We start from the raw sequence: 24,446 nt of genomic DNA, 5'->3' as shown, positions 1-24,446 counted from the left end.
GAAGGGAAGGGAAGGGAAGGGAAGGGAAGGGAAGGGAAGGGAAGGGAAGGGAAGGGAAGGGAAGGGAAGGGAAGGGAAGGGAAGGGAAGGGAAGGGAAGGGAAGGGAAGGGAAGGGAAGGGAAGGGAAGGGAAGGGAAGGGAAGGGAAGGGAAGGGAAGGGAAGGGAAGGGAAGGGAAGGGAAGGGAAGGGAAGGGAAGGGAAGGGAAGGGAAGGGAAGGGAAGGGAAGGGAAGGGAAGGGAAGGGAAGGGAAGGGAAGGGAAGGGAAGGGAAGGGAAGGGAAGGGAAGGGAAGGGAAGGGAAGGGAAGGGAAGGGAAGGGAAGGGAAGGGAAGGGAAGGGAAGGGAAGGGAAGGGAAGGGAAGGGAACCACCACAATCTGGTTTTACAAGCAATATGATATAAAATAAAATAAAATAAATCCATATAAAGCACTCCTGTGAACAATGCAAACAAAACTATATGCGTAATTTCTCCATCAAGTCAATCTGTTGTCATAAAGATTCACATTAGCTGTGTCAGTATAAATGGTGGATTTCCTAGGTACATAAAGACTGACAGAGAACTGCAGATTTTGTCAGAGAAAACACCAGAGGAGGTGAATTACACTTTCTGTATTTTATTAGAACAGGAGATGTGTTCCTTTTGGGCATGGCAAATATTAAGCCTCAATAGCTGTTCACTCAGCTGTGAGAACAGAGTCTGAACCAAGTCTCAGTTAAGAAACTTTCATATGCAAGTTGTTTAAGAACTGGAGATGTTCAGATAGACAAAGGAAGAGCATCTCATATGGTTAAATCTATCTTCAAGGATAAATAAATAGGTAGTGATGCAACAGACAGTATTTTGCCTCTGCTAAAGTCAGTGTGTTTTAGAAATTATTTAAGCACATGGTTAAATGAAATTGTGCTTATTTTTGTGAAAGCCATCACTTTTTTAAAAATCATGTTTAAGTCCAGGTCTTTTGACTTCCATAATTTCATTATATAATTTGATCATCTAGTCAGTAATTGTATGTATTCTCACATAAACACTCCTGAGAGCTTCCATACACTTCTCTTTTATCTAAAGGAAGACCAGACTTCACAAAATAAGATGGAGGATTCACTGAAAAAGTTAATATGCATATTAACCTACTCTTATGATTATCCTAAACAGTAATACTGCAAGAGTTTTTGAAAATACATCATCAAAGCCAAGATCTCAAACCAGAACACATACAACAGACCACTAGATATTTACTTTTAAAACCTGATTTCTCAGGATATGGTCATGCAATTGAACATAAGCAAAAATTATCTCAAGTTGACAATAAGTGAATTAATAGTTTTCTGGACTGTTCTAATAATGCCCTTCTTATCATGGGATTCAGACATTAAATTAAGTAGATTAGGTGAGAAAATGATTGAGATTTGATCAGGAACACTGGTAGGGGTGAATTTAATTCAGTGAGCAGCATCAGAATTAAATCTGTTTCATATTATGTGAAGAGGAGTGGTTATAGTCTTACTTAGTTCAAACAAAATAAAAGGATGAAAATCTGATCCCAGTGATGTCTTTGGAAGGTTTACAAATTACTGAAGTGAATATGGGTTTTATTCAATGCTTTTTAACTTAGTTACCCTAAGATAAACTTGACAGAAATGAAGATCAAGACAAGTAGTGCTGATTTTCTGTGTGTGAGTAGACTGAAACATAGGCTGTGGAAAAATGTTTGTATACTGACATCAAATGTTACATTTGAAACAGCAGTTATAATACTTGCAATAATTTAGTTTTATCACATTTTTTCTACAACACATAATTTTAACCTCAGTGTAATGCAGCAGTATTGATACACTTTCTCTTAAGGTAGTGGCCTTCAGGACCAGAGAGAGAGTCCCAAGATCTGCTGGGATAGCTAGAATTTCAAGACTGACACACCTAACACCCAAATTATTCAGCAACACTGAGTATCAGATCCACCAAGTTTTTTAGAAGCAATAACCATTTCTATGAACATCAGCTGACTTTATCCATATAGGTATTTACTTCATTCCACACTCAACCTTGTTGCTTCTGGATTTATAGTCTCAAAGTGTTTGTATTTTTTCTTTTCCCCGCCCCCCCAATTCTTTTGACCTCCTTTATAACAATTAAAATATCAATGGTATTAAGTTATTATGGACTCACTAGAGTATGATAATGTGTGCCTAGAAGGTTGAAGAAATAGAGAACAGCAGAGCAGTCACTTCAGAAGAGAATACATCTAGTGAAATATTCCATAACTTTATTTTGTGTGGTGATTCCAGAAGACACTCAAGATAAAAAAGCCCTCGAGATTAAAAAAAAAAATCACAGTTGTTCAAAAATTCTCCTTAGTTTAGGAACATTTATGTTGTTCTTATTTGGAACTGATGTAGGTATGCAAGAATAGTTTCCAATGAGCAGCTAGCTACTGCCAGACTTGCTTGCATTTTGGTGACTTACCTAAAACAAAAAGTGTTTTAGTCTGAGCTAATGCCTTTTAAAAACTGAAAGAGTCTTGTAGGAGAAGGGAACACAGGTGACCTCACCCCTGATAAGTCACAACTGTGTCCAATAAAGATCAGTGGGATAAAAGGGAGTGGGGGAGCTGGGGAGGGGAATCGTGAGGGAGGAGGAACCTCGAGGAAGACAGAACGAAAGGACTGTGAAGAAGGATCCTGGGGAGAGAGAATCCCTGCTGTGAGGTCAGTGTGGGGCTGCAGTCCCAGTCTAGCTGGGTAAAAGCTGCAGTCAGAGGCTGCACACTGATCCCTGCAGTCACAGTCTGCACACTGATCCCTGCAGTCAGGGGCTGCAAGGGAAACCTGCAGCAGGAGCTTGCTGCAGCCAGAGTCAGTGAATGGTTGGGGTCAGGATGGCTGAGCTGTAAAGAGGAATAAACCACATCATGCTGTGATAAACAAGGAGTCTGGGCTCATTTCTATCCTTGGACAAGAGGGCTGCTGCAATGGAGTATCAGGAATGACTTCACAAAGTATCTCCCAGCTCCACAGGAGTGCTTTGGTATTGTGGTTTTATGCAAAACAATCTGCAAAGCAAGGTGAAAAGAACATACAGGCAACATTTCCAAAATATTTGCAAATTACAGCTGATCAAACATTGCAGACCCTGAGCTATGAGGGAGGTCAATGACAGGTTGACCACAGCCAAAGCAGGTAAATCTAACCCTTGCAGGAAAGTGCATGGGCTGACTTTCAGGAACAGCTCCTCGTGATGTGTCTTTCAGGAGATTAGAGAGAAAAGGCAGGTAGTCTTATGCTGTGGAAAACACTTCAAATTATAGGCAAAATCCCTTTTCTTTACAACTTTTATGCAGAATTTAAAATACTGCATTAGAACTGAACTGCTTTTTTTTTGCCTTTTTTTTCTTTTAATGGGCATTTTTTTTCCATTGCAGCAGTCACATCTGCAAGAGTCAGAAATGGATAAAAGGAGATTACCCAAGGACTTTGTTCCTGAGCTAAGCTGAACAGTGTAAATACACTTTTGCTGGTTTTATTCTCCCCCTTATTGATTTTTTTACTAAATCACATGACAAACATTGAATTTCCTTGAAGAAAATAATTGTTTTACAGTGTAATTTTACACTCCTCTGAAGAAAAGAGATGTGAGACTTTCCCTAAAACAAAACCCAGGGTTTTTAAATTGATGGAGAAAATAGCATGGTTCCACTGTTGCAAACAGAAAAATCTTGATTTCTTAAATTTGTCTTGTCTTTAAACTTGCTGAAAATTATAAGAGTAATGTTTCTCAAACTGAGTGACAGAAAGTATGAAATCCAGTAGAGTATCCATAAAAAGTAAGCTGAATATTTGTAAAGGAATGGGAAAATCACCCTCTGTCAGCTTGCAATCTTCACCAGTGAACTTTAAAATACTAAAAAGCAAACCCCCCAAAGTTCAACTTGTTAACTTTCTTCTTACTTAGATACATGACCTTAATGGAGCCTAAACGTCATATTTTATGATACTGTTTCTTACAATCATTATTTATTATATTATGCTGAGTACTTTTCTCCATCAATTTCTCTTAGCAAGTAAGGTACCAAATGGCAAAAATATATTTTTTAAGCAAATAACAGTATTGGAACAACCAGAAATAAATCATCAAGATCTTTTTCCATTAGGGCAAACAAATATCTTTCAATATGACCAAAATATTAGAAATTCTTCTGGTGCTTTCTAGTGACAAGGTTTTTTTTCCTGAAGGTTCTTTGGGACTTTCAATATGTCCTGTACACTGTATATAGGGCATAATATTGAGTTGGTGCTCACAGTGCTCTATGTTTCTAATTTTTGGCAACCATGATGCAGTTCTTGTCTAGGGCAACTGGCATACATTGTTCAAAATAGTAATTTGTATAGGGAAACTGAATGATGGAGAGCATGCATTTTCTTCTGTTGCTTAAATTATGTCAGGGTGTTTTTACTCAAACAAAAACTAATCTAACAGCTGCTGTGTACTTTTGTTTATATGCTGTATGTCAAATCCTATTGTCCCCAAGGTACTTATGAGAAATGCTTTAGCAGTCATTTTCTTAAATACTGATGCCTATCCGAATTTGGATTTTTCCACTATTGAACAGAATGACAAGTACACGATTGCTGTACTTAAAGCAATCTTTCACAGCTGCTTCGTTTTTCCAGTGATCCCATTAAATTGACGGCATATGCCTGTGGGGTCTGCAGTGTTACAATTCTGCTGAACAAGATGTTGATTGTACACTACAAATTCATACAACACAACTTGGCTTTTTTTTTTGTGGGAACCACTCCTCTGGTCATCCTTCCTTTTGTTTTTTACCTGAGGAAAATCTAATTTAAAACCTTGTCCATCGCTGTGCCCTTCGCTGGAACACCTGGTTGTGTTAATTGTTTAGAAGTGCAAACTCTAACCCTCGGTGGTTGGTAGGCATGAAAACCTATGAAGTCTCCTCAGTTCCTAAAATGAGCATGAGTCATGTCTCTCTTGAACTGAACGAAGTAGCTGTGCATTAAATATGCTGGCACATCTTCTGCTTGAGCAAGTGGACCGAAATGGTGTGAATTGTTAATGCCTTGCTGCTTTGGTTCACGGCTTGTGATTGATCATTTGTAACTATATCTACTCCTTGTTCCATGAAATCAAGTATGGAGTAATGGGTTCATCAGATTTTTGGGTTAAATTGAGAGTGAAGAGGTACTGTGTGTGGAAATAAGAGTTGCCATGTTCGGGGCTGGCCTTGTAACAGCATGGAATCTAAAGGCGATATTCAAAACCACTTCACTCATCATACGCTTACTGATTCTGAATAGGGTCCATTTGCAGGGGACATTTGGTAGTTTTCCAATACACTTTATGCCTCTTTCTTCACTTCTGCCACCCTGCACTTTTTTTTTTTTTAAAAAAAAAAACTAGAATAGTTTATAACAGGTCAGTAGAAAATTTATCGATTTAAGTAACTTGCTGTGTAAAAGTTAAAAAAAGCTTGGACTGAAATAACTGTCCTGCTAATTAATGATGCTACCTAAACACTGTCATTTGCAGGACTCGGGCTAAAACAACTCAGTAAAGCCTTACTCAGTAGAAAGAATTACAGTCTCATATTTTGTAGAAACTTATTTTTCCAGGCAGAAAAAGAGAGCTCCACAGCCTTAATTTTTACTCCTCAGTCCTTTCATGTGCAGGAATGACACTCACTTGCAGACATTGCAGCACAGCTTGTGACTTTGCAAACAGCAGTGTGTGGGACCACAGCAAATCCAAGCCAACAGCAACCAGAAGTGACAACTTGTGATGGCCTGCAGGAAGGGAATCACATACAGTATCTCTACAGAACAAGAAAGGTAATAAATGTCAAACTTGCTGCTTGTGATGCTCCAACTGCTCTGTTTGTGCCTTCCTAGACTCACTGTGCCTCAGCTCCTCTAGGTAAATTCCAGCAGCTCAGAATAAAACACAACAACGTGTTTCCCTGTTTTAAAACAATCTATAGACATGATTTAATTCCATGTGAATGTTCAGCTTGGAATGATTGAATCACTCTGGTCATGTGAAACTTACATCTAGGCTTTCCATCTGCTCTTGCACTGAAATTCAGAGACAAAATTGAAATTTGGACAAATTTCAGACCAAAAGAGAAGTATGGAGTAACAACAGGCTACTTTTGCTCCTCATTTGGGAGTAAAGAGAGAAATGCAAGGGAATTAAATGGAAGTGCAGCGGAAATGAGTGCACTACATGTGTACAACTGTGTATATTTGTGATGATTATAACTTCGTTAAGGCAGAGAGATACAGCAGTTCAGTTTCATTTCGTCCAATCTGGGGCACACAAGATTCTCTATTGCCTTTGTTTAATATTCCTCTTGATGAATGTAAGCACAGCACAAACCTATAGCAATCTAGTCCATGCACAATCTTTGTCATAAAGAATTTTTGGGAGGCTTCAACCCATGAAATGTTGGAAAAACAGAGGAAGCCATCATAAATGAAGAAGATGAATTTTTCAATCTCATTTTGAAAACATCCCATCCTTTTCCCTCTTTTCTCCTTCTGCCTTTATGTGAGCACTTTGCTGAGGCAAATTTTCTGTATCTAAGTATTAAATCAGACTCTTTTTTTAACTGTTTGGACTTCTGATGACTTTTTTGGCTTGTAATTGTTATTGGGAAACTTTCCCATGCTTATGCAAGGAGTTGTGCCACAACTGGAGGGTATTTATCAAGTCTATAAAGCCTTTTATAAAAAACGAATCATTTTCCTGGGTATTTCCTTTTTTAAATGCTGACCATCCTCCAGATGCTCATCTCTGTTTTCAAAACATTCAGTGCTGAACCATTTACAGAAGTCTGTACAGATGCAATTGCAGCAGCCAGGCAGTGAGAGGCTGGGAAGGCTTTCTCAGCTACAGTATGCTTAGAATTCTTGAAAACAGGTTGTTCTGATACCTCATTGCAGCTCACCTGGTGACTTCACAGGGTCACAGAATGCCTGAGGTTGGGAGAGATTTGCAGAGGTTTTTCTAAAATCCAAATCCTTGCCCCAAGAAGGGTCAAGAAATAATACATTGGCCATGGTTTTCTGCAGCATATTTTGAATGTCTCTAAGCATGAGACCCCAAAACATCTTTGGACAAACTCTTCAGTGTTTGAGCAATTAACAGTAAACTTTTTTTCTGATGCTGAAGTAGAATTTTCCACACTTCAGTTTTTGTCCACTGCTTCTTATGCGCTCATTGAATTCTACTGGGAAAAATCAGAATGCATGTTCTTTACTCCCTGCCACCCCAGCCTGTACTTGTGGATTGGATTATGGCTACTCAGCTGCAGGCCTTGGCATTTCTCTTTGTTGAACTTTATGGGATTCCTCTCTAGCTATTTATGCATTCTTTCTCCAGCATTTATTCTAATATGCAGAAGTTCCTTAAGAGGTACAAGAACAATACATATTGCCTAGTTCAATACATGTTTAACTTAAGTAGAAGCTACTGGAGAAAATTGATCTTCATGACTCTGACGTCATGTATATGGATTTCATTCAGGCAAAAGAATCACTCCTAGTGAACTAAAAAAACCAAACTGCCTATGAAGGGATATATTCAGGTTTCAAAAGAAGCAACTCCTGATACTATTGTAAAAAATTACTGAAAAGCCGAGGTGGTGTTTGTTTAACCAGATACACAAACTGCCAGGCAGGAAGAGGAAAGCCTCATGTCATGACATTTTTTTGTATTTTAATTTACTGAGTCAAGGAAAGGTGCACTAAATAACTTAGTGCAGTTTCAGTGCTCTGCTGGTTACAACCCATGGTGCCACCAGCTACATACTTGCCAGATTAATTCAAACTTTTTTTGTTGTTTTTCCTGTTCAGAATGTGCTTTTTACGCTAAGCAGTTTAAGGTAGGTACATGCAGTGTGACAAATTTAATAGATTCAGTTGTGCTTTCCAATGGATAATTTTACAGGTGAGTAGAACTGAGTGTGGAGCATTTAATTTTATTTAAGTATCAAATTTTAATGAAAACATGTATAATCTTTCTATTATAATGTATAAAATATGTAATAATGCAGCCTAACAGTAGACATTTACTATAAAAATAAAGATATTGTGTATATAATACATAAATTGAAAATTACTTTGAAGACAGAAATATTTTCATCACATGGAGTAGGAAGGCAATGAATATATCAATGGCTTCTTTTTGCAACAATACGGACAGTCCCGTCTCTCCTCAGACAATTTGGGGGAATATTTAGCTGAGGATGTTGTGCTTTTCTGATTATAAATATTTTAATGAGCATTCCCTAAATTTCTTTTAATAACCAAGAATATGTTAATTTAATGTCTTTGATCTGAAAGTAGCTGTAAACTCCGAAATAGCAAGAAAATGCTCATAGTTAAGGCAGCCATCTCTCTTCCTAAAATGTGGCCAGGGAATGTTATCTGGCTTGTAAGGAGAGGTAAAAAGCCTTGGAAAACTCTACTCATAACTGAACTGAAATCTGCTTTGCTTCTCTGAAAGTGGTTAGGACTAGATGAGAAAAAAGCAGGCTGCCTACAAAGACACTTCTTGAGGTGCAAAACCAAAATAATATAAGACTCCTTTTATTGATTTACAAACGCTACATCTTCCACGTATATTTCTCCCATGACAGGAGGATTATGTACAGACACAGGCAGTTCTAAAGTCTTAAAATCTTGAATTTATTTATCTAAAATCTTGTACTAAAAATCTTTGGTGTCAAAAAGAAAGAATTCATGAATAAGGGAAAAAACAGTCACGGGGATATATTTTTTAAGTACCTAATTAAGTTCATGGTACAATAGTATAGGTATTTGCTTAAGGTAACCATTAAGGAAAGCTCAGAGAAATAATTTTTAGCCTTCTTAAACAGAGTTGGAATGTTATCTTACTTATAGAACATATACAAGGGTGGAAGAGAGAAACTCTGTGTTATTCCTTTAAAACTGTAAGAAAAAGCTTTCATACTAAAGCAGTACCTACAAAAGACAATCAGTTCCTGAAAATGGATTTAAACTATGCAAATATTAAATGCTAGAATAACATACAGCAATATCTTTAATCACAAGCTTATTTACTGAGTATTTGTCATTTTTAGTTTAAATTAAGGGCACCAACCCACACAAATTATTTAAAAAAAAAAGAGTCTGGATTCACTCAATGTAGTAAACAGAGCACCTGTCCAACAAACATTGCTTTACCACCTAATAATGATAATGCCAATTTTTTCTCCACCTACCCTGAATTAATATCTCACTGGAGAAGTAATGTTCATCCTCAGTGTGCAATCATCTGAAAACTTTAAAAAAAAGAAAGGTGTTATAATTAAAACCTAGTTCTTTAACAACCTTAAAAAATCAAAAAAACATAGAATAAGCCCTAAAGACCTACAAAAAACCATTCATCACTAAGAGAACAAATCTATTCTCTACATAAAATGCAGAAATGCAGAATGTACAGCTATTGATCATTTGATTTCCAGCAATGACTCTACACATTTTCAAGTTCAGCATTCTATATATGCAAATTTATTAGAAATGCAAGAAATTGCATATTCCTAGTCACCTTGGGGGAGGGGGCTGTGTGAAGGTAATTGCAGGACTAGCAAAATGTTTTATGTCTTTTACCAAATGAAATAATATGAACTAAAAAGAAAAAATAAAATGCTTGTAAATAATAAATCTAAATGTCAGATGCTGTACACATACATGTAGCAGAAAAATCTTCTTCAAAGACTTCATAAGTAAGACATAAAAATAAAACTGCTATCAAATCTACTTGTTTAGCCACATAGAAAGATGACTATGTTGTGCTAAATTTTTATGTGTAGTCATTGACCATAGATGATCATGGTAGAAATCCAGTATAATGCAGCAATGTCCTAAAACTTACTCTGTGACTTCAGCAAGAGACTCCTTAGCAGTGGGAAGTGTGTGGCCTACATTTGAATTACACTGGGTTCTGCAGAGAGAGGGGGGCTTGGTTTTCCCTACTGTTTTTATTCTGGCAGTGTATTTTGACTAGAGAATGCCTGCTTGGAATAAAATTACATGCTGAACTCTAGGAAGGTCACAATTGCTTAATTTAACTTCTGATTCCCATTAAACTTCCAAATGCATTGATTTTATTAGTTTAAATATTTAATCCTAATAGCTTTTGATAAAAAGTTATTTTTAACTTAAGTCTGCCAAAAAAGATAGAAATTCACCTTTAGAAAACTTTAGAATAACACACCCCCAACATAAGAATGTTTTGGCCCATTGTATACCATCACAACAGGGAACACCACAAGCTATTTCTTGTGCCCACAGTAAAATTCTAAATTATGTTTACTGTCCATGCCCACATTGTTATGATTTTTCCTAGTCATGCATTACAGCTATTGTTTTCGAGAGAATCCTCCCATCACTGAGTTTTTATGCTGAACCAGGTTTTCAGTTTGAACAACATAAAGTCATATAGCTCAGTCAATTTAAAACTTGCATTTCTTGATAGCATTCTTTTAAATACTATTTTCTTGCTACACTTACTTCTAAATAATTGATTATTGAATATTTGGCTTACTTCCCTCCAGCTTGTACAGAAATCAAAATACTTGACAATATATACAATAGCTGTTTTATATTGTGCAATACTATTCAGCCAATGCAAAATTATGAAGGAGATGAATCATCACTATAGGAGTTCTGTGATTAAAGCAGAAACTGTCACTGAAGTGATGCTGCTGAAATTACCTGTCATTCTTTGAAAGAAAGTCTAAGAAAGATAGTGTACAAGTTACTTTTTGATGACAGAAATGGCAATACTTTGACCAGGAGGATTTCATTGTTCACGGAGCTGTTGAAAAGAAGAGGCAAGAGGAAAATACTAATGATGTTATTCAGCCATCAATCCTGTTCCAGGCCAGGCAGGCCTGAAGCTGTCAGCCTTGAATCCTTGTCTTTTCCAAGGTGCTCATAGACAACACAGAGAAGAAAAATTTTACAAATCTTGTAGATTTAAAAATAAATGCATCTCGTTTCAAAAATCCCCCATTCAACTTCAATAAGATATGTTCACTTGTGAAAATGCATCTCCTGCCTCAGCAGAACACACATTCCACAACTGACATTGCACACCAAACTTAGGAGAGAGTCTGCCTGTCCAAAGAGATCCAATTTAAAAAAAGACAAAGAGAATACACCATCAATAAAATTTTGTGGGGTTCTTTTTTTTTTTTTTTTTTTTCTTTTCTTTTTTCAATTTTAACTGTTGTTGCAGTATCTTCCATGTGGTTCTAATACTCGAAATCATGGAACTCTTTTGAAGGTGCTGCGTATCACCTAAGCTGAAATTCCAGATATACTCCTCCACTTTCCCTTTCTGCACATATTTGCCGTATTTAGGCCCAAATGCCATGTTTCTGACCCAGCTTTAACTCAAAATCCCTTTCTTTGCAAGAGAGAATAGAAGATAGGAAAACATGCAAGCACATTACAATTTCTGACAATAGGGTCAAGGTCCTCCTACAGGTGTACTTCCCAATCCTTTACAACTAAAGTTTCCTTACTTTTCTAGGCAGTTGCCCAATTGAAAAAGACTATCTAAAATATATTTGGAAGAATCAGGTTCAAGTTTAAACTGAACAGTATTCTAGACAGTTTCTGGACTTTGGTGAGACAAAAACTGTTTTATACACTTCTTTTCAAATATAAAACTAATAAGAAAAAGAATCACTGTGTACCTTGTCCCTTCTTTCAAAATTTGTTAACACACTTAACATTCAGTTTTAATTGCATGAGGATAGGTATTTTCAGCATGCACATTCCTTCCATTAATTCTGAATCCTCTTTGTTATAGATCAATATACTGATTGCTGTGTGGTGGATGTGGAGTTGACTAAGTAGAGATGGGAGGAAAACTGTGAAGGTTGTACAGCCTGGTAAATCTACTTCTTGGAGAACTGAAACAGAGAGAGCAATTGTTCAGTGTGTCTTTTTCCCCATTCCTTCAGTGATACAAATCTAGCAGAAGGGAGAGAGTCATCCCTTTTTTCAGGGTTTCAGAACACAGAGAACCAAACATCCTTCAGTCGCGCCTCAGGCTTCCCTGCCAAACTACCACCAGATTGGTGGGATTCACACACCTCTGCATAGCTGGCCACCTTTCCATGACTAGGTAAAAGTCTGAAAAGAAATATTTACTGACCACAGAGAAATGAACACACTTTTCACACAGTAGCAACAATCTGCTGAGCATTTGCTTATTATACATTGAAAATCCTCATGTTTTAATAGTTTCTTTTAAATCATGCTAGGTCAATGACTGCCAAGGGAAGGAATAATGTCTCAAATAACAAATAATATTTGTATTCAAGGGAAAAGAAAATGCTCTGCTTTTGATATATTGGTGACTTGACTGTACCATAACTGGTGTTGTTCTAGATTAGGGCGGTGTGGTAGAAAATTATCAACATATGCACCATATGCTGCCTTTATTCTCCCACTTTTCATTAGACACCCACTTCAAGACAGGATATTGGACTATGTGAAAGTCCAGTTTGATACAGTATCATGACTTTTATAGCATTTTGGCTTTGTTTTTAATTTATTGGCAAGAAATAATTTTTCTTTTTAAATAACTTGACTGGATGAAATGCCATTTTGAAAATTTAAAAATATTTTCTGTTTTTCTACTTACAGTTGCATTAATATCTGTAACACCAATTTGCAGTTTATTTTAAATGTGCTGACTTTTTGTTGTGGTTTAACCCCAGACAGCAACCCAGCCCCAGGTGGCTGCTCACTGGACCCCAGCAGTGGAACAGGGGAGAAAATGGAAAGGGATGAAGCCAGAAGATTCATGGGTTGAGATAAGGACAGCTTAATAGGGAAAGTAAAAGCCACACACACAGAAGGAAAGGAAAAAATGGAATTAATTCACTGCTTCCCAAGGGCAGGCAGGAGTTCAGCCTTCTCCAGGAGAGCAGGGCCCCATCACAGGTAATGGGGGCTTGGGAAGATGAACACCATCACCCCAAATAACCCCCTTTTCCTTCTTCTTTCCCCCAGTTCATACACTGAGCATGATATCACATGGTCTGGACTCTCCCTTTGGTCAGCTGGGGTCCCCTGCCCTGGCTCTGTTCCTTCCCAGGCACCCCCAGCTCCCTCACCAGCATTGTCCACAAAAAGCAGAGAAGGCCTTGGCTCTGTGCAAGCCCTGCTCAGCAACAACAAAACATCTCTGTGTTATCAGCCCTGTGCTCAGCAAAAATCCAAACACAGCCCCACACCACCCACTGCAAAGAAAATTAACTCTACCCCAGCCCAAACCAGCACACTTTGACTTGCAGATAAACATAGAACTGTCCCTTTGCCCCCAGATCTCCTTCCTCTCACAAACCAGTACATCCATGCTGAAATTTTCCCAGAACTTTTTGTCTTGCAGACTCATTTGTTTCCTTTCAAACCTCTTTTCTTGTGCTATGTGCAGTAGATCAGCCTCCAGAATCTATTCCAGATTAAAATTGATGACCTCAGCTGGTTTATTTTTGGCATAGATCATCTTCCCTGTGTGGGTCACTGAATGATGGAGCAGAAATGGTGGAGACTCCTTTTAGCACCAGCACTTGAATACACTTACTTGGAATACACTCAGAACTGTTCTCAGTCACTTTTGCCCTGTTGCTGTTGGACATCCACAGCTCCCTGGCCAGTCAGCCTTTACAGGCAGCCCACATATCCATGAGGAATCATGGATATCAGTGTAGGCCAAGACGCCTCCATGAAAAAAAAACAGAGATTGATTAATAGGGGTTTTTTTCTGTGATGTTCAGAAATTACTGCTGAACTTTTTTGCCCCAGTGTAGAGACAAACTTGGTCTGTGTATTTTGATTATCCTCATCATACTGAAGGAATTGTGAATGTTTTAGTTAGACAAGAGGTTCTAAGAACGTTTACTGCTGAAGAGTTATTATTCACATTTGAATGCAATATCTTGATACCTATTAGCACCAATATTGACAGCAATACAATTAATTTTATATTATAAAAATATGGGATGATCTTTATCAAAGGCGACATCAGAAAACTGACAGACAAATTATTTTCCATTAACTGTGCCAGATGCAGTTATATAGTTCTTCTGAGAATTATTTTAGTGGGTGAAAACTATAGAATAAATAGAACAGTTCAGTTGGAGGGGACCTACAATGATTGTATTGTCCTACAATCTTTAAAAAATCCCCAAACCTGGAGTACATAATTCAGAAGGGGCTGAACACTAATATTCCAGGCATTCAAAATTCCTTATGTGTAGTGCAAATTGTTGTAAAAGATTCCATGTTGTTAATCCACTCTAGGTTTGAAAAGCACTTATAAAATTTATTTTCTAAAACTTGTTTCAAACAGCATAATGATAGGAGGTAGTATAAAGCATATATGCCATACTTGTTTTGGAACAAATACATTGGCCCTTCTAGACTTGCCTGAAAACAAAGACAGCATGTAAAATCTTCTAAAACTTACTGAAGTTCCTAGAAAGTGTTAAAATGCTTTATATAGGAAAAAAAATCTTGTACACAGAACTTCAGAATATGGTTATAGTGTCATATTTTTTAAAGACATGCATTTTAACTACTGAATAATATCCAACCAAATCAAAATTGACTATATTTGCAAACTACAATTGACTATATGTGCATATAACACATGTAACCCTCTCCTCAGGTAATCTTAGAAAATATCTTCCTTGGCTATAAATCCTCAGATTACATGCTATTAATTAGCACACACAGAATTAGGAAAAGAAATAGGCATCATAAGAAGCAAGGTGGCTACAAGGCAAAGACAAGCAGGTCAAATAGCAAGAGGATTTCAGAAAAGAGGGAGTAGGGAAGTGAAATTTCCCTTATATAAACTGAACATACATGTAGCCCCTGCCTTGTTGAATTCCAAGGCTTTATAATTTAAGGGATTCCTGCTTTTCTTAAATCATAACCTATAACTTTACAAAAGCAGTGTAACTGCAGTAACAATGAATGTACTTTGGAGATCATTGACTCAAACATGCTAATAAAACAAAGGTTAGCTTTTCAATTTGATTTTGTGAAGCAGTATTCTCATAGTTATCATGCCCTGTACAGGGCTTGAGCACTAATATTCCAACAGAGGTGTTCTCAGTAATCTTGACAATGACATGTTTGGTTTTTCTTTTGCCTGACACCACTATGAAGAATCAGGCCATTCTCTGTCCAAGATACTTCCTTCATCACTGACAGATGGTCTGAAAGGAAAAAGAAAAAAAAAGGTAAAGTGAATATTTGGCTTCAAAATTGAAGAGAGACACATCATGCTCCCCTTTCTCTACTACCTTAAAAATACACACTGGCCTGTCTCCACTTAGATGCTGGTATTTTCTGAAATACTACCACCAGCTTCCTACTAACCGTGACATAAGCTGTAGCAAGCTGTCTGCAGTGATAGCCTGCATAAATCATTGTTCCTGAAGGGAACAGATGTTCAGGGTATGAAAGAGTAATACCACAATTTAGTCATAATTAAAATTCACCTTAGCATGCCTCTATCAGTGAGCAGAGAGGAACATTTCACTTCTCACCTACAAAAATGAAATGCCTCTCATTTCTTCTGCTTCAGAAAAATTAAGTCCGAACCTTTTGTACATTGTTTGAGTTCCACATCTGACACTGCATCATATAAATGACATTTTTATTTCACTTCAACTGTTAGTTTTCCTCTTTTTCCAAACACTAGAAAATGACCTCTAAATGGTGTAGTGCCACTGCACAAAATGCACTTACAATTAAACCTTCAAAGAAGACTGTTGCATATTGCATGCAGAAGTATAATCAGTATCCAGCTACGGATCAAAACTGTGCCAATAAACACAATCATTGGAATGATAACAATTCAGTCTGAGCTGGATATATTTAAAAATTTAGGAGCTGAAAGCCTTTAAAAATTATTCTGTAATCTAAGATACCTAAAATCAGTGGGAGTTAGAGGATTAACTCAGGAAAAATTTGATCCTTAGACTTGTAACTGCCATTAATGTTAATGGAATCTGTCTATACACACAATTTTGAAAATATAAGCCTCATACTGCTGTTATTACAGTTGGATTACATTAGATGCATGACAATTCTTTTGAAAAATGGTTTCAATTCACAGATCTTTATATTATGTGGCTACATTATTATAAAATATAAAGGATATGTTGATTATGTTAATAAATGTCTCTAAATCCACTAAAGTAAAAATGAGCCTTTATAAAGGCTCATTTGTAAAGTAAAAATGCTGAGCCTTTCATAGCACTTTAAAATTCTAAGACAAAAAAATTAATCATCTAATTAGCATTGATATTGGCAATCAATTTGAAAAAAAAAAAAAACAACCTACCCCATCATTAAATCATGTTTTAGTTTCTCAATTAAATATCTTTAGTGACTGTCCATGGATTAGATCCTCAGTGAATGTAAATCAGGTAATTTTATTGAATTCAGTACAGCTACTGTAACTTACCAGGACTGAGAATGTGAATTGATAAATTATTAATCCAGTAAGGGTTTTGTAACCAAACATTCCTCTCAACAGGAACAGGAATTTCAAATCTGCACTTGAACAATTGTGGTTTGTTTTCTTCCAGGGGAAGTATCTACAGTAGTTCAAGCAACGACTGCAATTTTTAGATGAGGAACTCAATGCTTCCACTCAATGTACTTTTTTTCATATCACAGAGCAATGTCAAAGCATGCAAACTGATATCATTTGGATGAAATTAGAGCAATGGATGTGATCCAAAGCCCTTCCATAAGGCCACACTACAGACTAGAGATAGCTTGGGGTATTGTCTTTTAAAATGTGTATAGTGTGGACATTAAGATCTCTGTACTAAACTGCATCCTTGCACATATCTGTTTTCCTGGCACTGGACTACTTGGGAACACAGATGCAGAAGACGTAGTAACAAAGATGTTCCATTTTTCTGCTCTCTTCTCCAGAGCCCTTAGTCTTCCTTGTAGAATTTATGAATTTTGCTTTATCCCCACTTTTTAAACAGCATGAAAATGCCCTTGCTGTTGTCAGGAAGTTATTCTATGGTTGCTGTGAAATTTGGCATGTGCACTTGGTATGGACTTGTTAAAATCTTCTGCTAAAAACCTAAACATTCCCATTGACACTGATTCCAGCATCATTTGGATGCCACTCTGCTGACACTGGCTGTACTGAAGAGTCTCAGGCTCAGAATTGCCTTTCACACAGCACAGGTAAAACTGCCAGGTAGGATACAGACAGGTGAAGATCATTCATTTATCCATTTACCCGCCACAGCTAAATGGAACAATGCTAGGTCAGGAAATGCAGAAGTGACATTAATAATTCCATGTATTTCACTGTCCTTGTTATTAAGCAATTGGGAAAAGTTTGTTATTATTGATTTATTATTCTTTGAGAAAGCACGAAAGTTTTAGTAAATAAATTTTAGAAGTTGGACTCCTGAAAAATTGTAGGGGATCTCACAGAAGAGCTTGAAATAGTCTCTCTACAAGGACATGGATGACAATATGGATAAGAACCACTTAATCATACATTAAAGTTCCTTTGTCTTCATGAACAAGTTTTTGAGGACATTTTTCTTATGGACATTGCTTATGTTAATAACCCCCATTTGTTTGAAAAGATTAACTTGTTTGACTGTGAAAGACACCCTGTCCATTCAGCATATAGGGTGGCTTCACTGACTGTACTGATGGTCCTGCCATCAGTACATGTTTCAAGTCATATGAGACTGCAGCAACAAGGGTGATGTAGTTCAAAATTCACAAGAACAACACATCTTGAATCACACCTTCCTGTGACTTGCCCATGAATTCCACTTCTGATGATGGGGAAAAAGTGATCTTGTAATAATGAGGCAGTTGCAAAACTAGTTTAGTTAATGCTTGAAAAATATGTCTACTAACACTGGAAAACAGATCTCAAAATCTCAGCAGCAGTGAGTAAAAAGATGGACTGACTGTCATTTGTAAGTTTTTGAATTAGTATGTTTTCAGAGAAGTTTCAGAAATGCCTAAGCCTGAGAAGAGGAGGCTCTAATTTGCATTCCCAAATCTAGTCTGTACCATAATCTAGTTTGGTGGGGTAGCCATTTATTTAGTTATTGGATAAACATTAAGTGTTGTTTGTTATATAAGCAAGTATTACAAGTTGTTTGTCATACAAGAGCAAAAGGATGCTTTCAGTTTAGGCATGCCACACTAAGTAAGGGTTTGGTTTCCTCCTGAGAAGTGTGGTACTTGGAAAAGAAGTGGCAGATTCAGATTGTAATGAAAGATGACATAAGGTGAAACTTAGAGATCATTTGGCATTGAATGATAAGAGCCAGTAGATGCCTAAAGGCAAATTTAGGGAGATTACAGCTGCCTAAACCAAAGAATGTGATAAAGAAAAATTTTGTCCATACTTTAAGGTCATGCTCACAGTATCCCTCAAGGCTGGCTGGAGATCTGTTCTAAAGGTCAAACTTGTCTGTTTGACAACTCTATACACAAATGGTCAAACTCTATAGGATAAGCCTGCTAGCAAGATTCAAGCACAATAGGAATAAGCCCTCCAGGAATCTGCATGGCCAAAAATGTGAAGCACGACTTTTGTTCCTAGCCCTGCATGAAAAAGATGTCAATGAGGTTTTTATGTGCATGGAAGGCACTACATGATAATGAATAAACTTCTGCCACTTCTGAGTGGCACAGACATAAAATCAGGTACCTGAGTGTCTTTGTCTTCCCTTATTTTCAAAAATAAATTACTCTTGCTGCCTGAAATTGTCTGTACATTGACTCCTCTGTGCATCATGATCCTGTCTGATTTGGTAATTCAGCATCTGCCAGTCTTTTGGGGCTCACAAACCAGGAACCTCCAAAGCAAAAATCCTTCAGTGATAGACACTAAACACAGATACACTAAATGCAGAGACAAACAGCAACAGCACTGAGTTCATTACAAAGTAAGACAAACATCAGCATTTAAATTAAAATATGACCTGAAGAGTCATGGTAAAGTCTCATTCATAGAGAGGCCAAGTGTTTCTATTTCCTGGGCAAAGGGGGGTCAGATTCTGTAACCTTCTCATTCTGACAGTCAGTTCCACATTTCACAATTCCCAGGACAGGGTCCACAGTCTCTAGTTTGCAGGCTGCACTGATATCTCTCTGCTGGCCAACAGCAGATCATTGACAATAAAGAACTCATCTGCAACTAGGGTAAGGATTTTATAACTCCAGACTTACATAATGTCCAAAGAAGGTATTTAAGAAGAGGCATCAAGTCTCATTTGATTTTGTAGCACCAAATCTCATTTGATGCCTTCTTGTGACAAGGATAAGTAACAGAAATAGAGCAAAAATAGAAGTGAATGGTAGAAGATATCCAAGGTTTGTAGGGAGAGAGAAAAACTAGCAACTACAATTAAAAAAACAGGGAAGCTATTTGGCATTTAAGTCCTTCTTGCACTGGTTACTCAGATCATCTACAAGGACCTACCACCACTGCTTCAACACAAGTGGATTTTATTCATGTTCAGACTTGTCTCTGAAGTTATCTCTGTCTGAGGAGATTTGATGAGGTGACCTGCAGAAGTCCTTTCCAAGGCAAATTATCCTGTGATTCTCAGTAATCTGCCACTGTGTAGCAGACAACTGTACAAGCTACTACCAACTCTAATGTACCTTAATTTGATAACCACTATGTTAACACTGAGTGCTTGATACTGCAAAACTACAAATGTTAGCCTAATTTCTATACGGATATTTTTCATAATTTTTTATGCCAGAATTTACCACAATTTTCAAAAATTAAATTATATTCTTGGTGTTATGCTCAATGTTAGATGTTCAAATTATTCAAACAAGATCAGCAACAATAGTCAATAATTTGGTACAGAAAGTGAAGATTAACTCAGCAAACTGACATTACACTTAAAAGTGTAGATAAACAGAACACACTACCTAAATGGAAGCAGCCCCTACCCAAACATACAGTAACACTGTTACTGCGGGTTAAATCAGCTGTAAAGCTCTAATCAGTTCGAGATAGCAGAAATACAGTTCAAATTCACGTGTCAAGAAATACTTTCCTCCAGCAAAAGAGTTCTTAATGACAAGATGACTTAGAGGTTCACTGTTAGGAATAAAGAATGGCGTTTGTAGAGTAACAGTATAAAGTCACAGAGCCCTAAAATCCTCACATGACATTCCCTAAGTCCCTGTCTGAGGACTACACTGATCATGATCTGAGTCCACGTTTGCATTTCCTGTTACACTGAACTGATTTAAAAATTCAGTTTCCTTATTCTCCTGACACCTCTACCCTTTCCTTCCCAATTCCTTTATGCTGTTGCTGCTTAAACAAGATTTACAGACTTGTAAACTTTCTTCAATGATAAAAAGCAATAAATTAATAGGTTTAAAGGGATTAGCATATGATATTACAAGTACATTGATATGGTACACTATATATTACATTATGCCACTGTACTAAGACACATCCTGCTTTAACTTCTTTCTCTTTCCTCACCTTCACAGAAATAAATACCAAACACTGCCATGAGCAAACTTCAAAACTTGATGAATCCATAATTAAGTGTCTGGAAAAATACATTTTCATCTATGAACAAGAGGACATAATTTTCTCATTTCCCACTTTTTAGGAGTTTAAAAATTGAGCAACACATTTTAAAGGATACAGAACTGTAACAGAGACATGAATCTGAAATATAATTTATGTTGCAGTAAAAGTGTTATAATAAATATGAAACTCCCTAATAAATATTTACGAGATAGGAAGACAGGCCCAAGTTTCCTAAAATTTAAACTCTAGTAGTAAGAACAGATAATGTTCCATTCAATTATGCTCTCTGTTCAAGTTCCAGATGCCTCTCTGTTTGGGAAACATATTATGCCCAGGTCACATTCCTGTGTTTAACTAAGTTTACAGTCACTCCCTTCTCTCTAAATACTTGAGAGCTTTTTGTTTCTGCATGTTCTGAAGTGTCATCATTTATTGCCACAGGCACGTTGGCTATATTTAACTAATAACGACAGCAGTTGTCATTAGATTTTAAACTCACTAACACTAGGCTGACATATTATTTGAAGTATGTCTTAATACTAAATTTGATTAAAATTACAAACATCCCATCTTCTCTGCCAATCAACAAGCTTCATCCCCTCGCCCTGACCTTTTCTATGAACTCTTCAGGAATATAGGTCATGGCAGTAAAACCCATTTAAAATAAAGAAGGCCCCCAGATTGTGAAAGTACTTCTATATTGTGTTAGTGAAACACAATTAAAAGTTTACGTTCATTGATGAATGATCAATGTTGTTCATTATTTTTTGTATGACAGGAACCTGAAATGTAGAATTTACAAAAATTATGCTATAATTCCTTTCCAAAAAATGAAGTAATTTTGGGAAAGAATTGAAAATATGCAAATTACTACCAACTAAAACTGCTACTATGTCAAACTGAACAGGTAATCAACACTAAAACCAGCAAAACTTCCTATGATTACGCTTGAGCACTCCAGAAGCAAAGAAAATTGTTTGAGGAAATTTTAAAAAATGGTGTTGGAAGAGTTAAAAAGAAGTAATTAACATTTGTTCACGCAATTTCACAGGAATCCTTACCTTATTTGCACTCAAGTAAACATAAAATTATTTGGGGATTAAACAGGTGTAAACGCCAAACAGAATAAACAAGACAAGCCTTGAAGACACTGCAGCAAAAATGCAGAATGATTGAAACTTATAGAGACTGGGTGAAATGTTAAAACTTCCAGGCTTTTTGGCTGCCAATCCCAAGTTCAGTTGATGGGTTCATGGCTTACAATGCAAGCAATTTTCTTTCATTTGGCAGAGAGAAGAGGCAGAATGCCTCTTAGTCACCCCACTTTTTTTACATTTATCTTCCCATTCCTCTCCCTTTTTCTCTTGGACTTACAAGCACTGGATCTAGAATGATAATGGTTGGAAGACTCTTGGTCTTGTTCAGGATTTGAATTAATTTCTCCATTTGTCATGGCTGGTTGAGGGTGTTTTTATATCTGGCATCAGAGATGTAATCATAACTTAAACAGATTCTTACTGCAATCTACAGATTAGTAGGGATACAGGTCTCAGTGCTTGGCATTTCTTGAAGAAAGTTTCATTTAAACACTCTGGCTGAGGGCAAAGGGATTGGACAAAGGCTCTACAGGCCAAGATCTTCATCTGTTCCTATGTGAAAGGTAGGGAAAACCATTCTTATGGTTCTTTGTATTCCTAAAGTTGTATCAAAATTTACACTGGATTTGTCTTCTGGGATACTGTTGGGGATATGTTAGCACAACCAAGTCCTAGGCAAACAGAGCTATATTTTAAACATTTTAAATTGAAATTGGCTTGGCTGTACCTTATTGTTTCCATATTCTTTTATTCAACATACAATTTTAAGCCATATTTGGAAGGTGTATTTCCAGTCTAGAAAATAACACTATTCTTTTTGTATTATAAACACAGAGTTTTATTGCAGACCTCTTTATCATTATTATATTCCTACAGATGTGGATATCATGAGAATATACAGCAAGACACCCTGCCAAATCCAGACATCTTACAGTCTGAGCCTAGTGTAGAAATTTGTGAATGAAGTTAAGTTCTCTTTAAATTCAGGTGGATTATGGGAATGGAATCAGTCTGCATCCCTCAAAAGAAAGTACTGACACCTAACCAATGAATACCTCTTACTCTTTGCTGCTCTAAACCAAAGTATAATATAAGGCAGTGCTTTTTAAGATGGTAAAAGGGTAAAAAATAAGGCATTTATATATATATATATATGGAATGTAATAGATATTATCACTTTATACAATCAGTTGAAAAAGTGGAAGCTCCATATAGAGAGTTTAGACATTTCTTTTCAGCAGCACACTGTAATAGATAGCTGGCTATCTAAACGATTCCATTTGTATAATTAATCTTACGTTTATGTCATTTTTGAATTACATAATCGCAAAAAATTTCCCAAGGTATTATTGAAGAAATAATCCCTCTGGTGATGTTTTTTACCCTGACCAACCTGCCTTATGTGTTTATGTGTGTGCAAACTCATTATCACTTTTGACTATCAGTTTACATCTGGTTAAGTTTGTGTGTTTCCTTCTTAAAGCCCATTGCTCGATCCCAGAAATCAAACCATTGTGGTGGAAGATATCTTTACCCTAGCAACAGCATTGAGCTGAAGTATGTCACAAAGGTCTCTCATATCTCATTAACAAACTGCCAGGGCCAATGGACAGGACAGTAAAGCCAAAGACCAGGAAAGGAAGTTAAAATTTGACAACACACATTTGCTGTGGTCATTGTGGCTTCAACAAGGCCACGTATGTGTCGTCTGAAGAAAATATTTATCAAAATCTGCTGTGGAAGCTCTTGAGGGACCACTGCTGAGCCTGCCAGAGTTCAAGAAGAGTTTGGACAATGCTCCTAGGCACATGAAGTGACTCTTGGGGAGGGTCCTGTGCAGGGCCAGGAGCTGGACGATCCTGAGGGGTCCCTTCCATCTCAGCATATTCTGTGATTCTGCAATTTTGTGATTCGTTGATACATGAACCTTTGATTCTTATGCCAAAGGAAGTAGTAGAGGTTGCTAAGGGAAAAATCTAAAGAAGAAAAAACAGGGCATATTAGAGTGGCATATCTATTACCACTAGATTCCTGTATATTAAAAAAAAACCCCCGAAAAACCTAAAGATTTCAATGCCACTGAGCAGCTGGAAGGGAGACCTCAGTATTGTGAAGGATGCTAAAGAAGCTCCTAAACTGACATCTTCCAGATTTCAAAAAGTCCCTCATAACATAAAAAGGCTGTAAGAATCTGTAATAATAATTTGAATATGAATTTTCCACAATAAAAGAGTAAAATTTGTTTTCAGAGAGAAGCCCTCAAAGTGTATTCTAGATGTTGCTGGCATCCCTCTCAAAAGAGAAGGGTTGTGTTATTCTATCTTTCAGGATATGATCAAGCTATTGTGGAAATTATCAATTCTATATTGATTATTTCCACAATAATATATGATAATGCAAGAGAAAACATCTATATCTTACAATACATCTCTGTTTTAGGTCTTGAGATCTCCAACCTAAAACAAGGATAAGCTCATAATATAGGTTGATTTACATATTGCTGCATATTTTATGGGTACTTTTCATGCAAAATCCAGTATAAATGAAATAATAACATATAATACAGTCATTACAGAAAATTTTGTAATAAAATGTATTAATTTCAAGTTCAAAGAGAAGATTTTTTTTTTCTGAAAAATAAAATGTGACAACTTTAATTTTTATTTGCTGATGAGAAAAAGCCCTAGAGTTC

The sequence above is a fragment of the Prinia subflava genome, chromosome 5 (genome assembly GCF_021018805.1).
Source record: "Prinia subflava isolate CZ2003 ecotype Zambia chromosome 5, Cam_Psub_1.2, whole genome shotgun sequence".
NCBI classification, from domain to species: domain Eukaryota; kingdom Metazoa; phylum Chordata; class Aves; order Passeriformes; family Cisticolidae; genus Prinia; species Prinia subflava.
The sequence above is the reverse complement of the archived record's forward strand: the minus strand, read 5'-3'. Positions refer to the sequence as shown.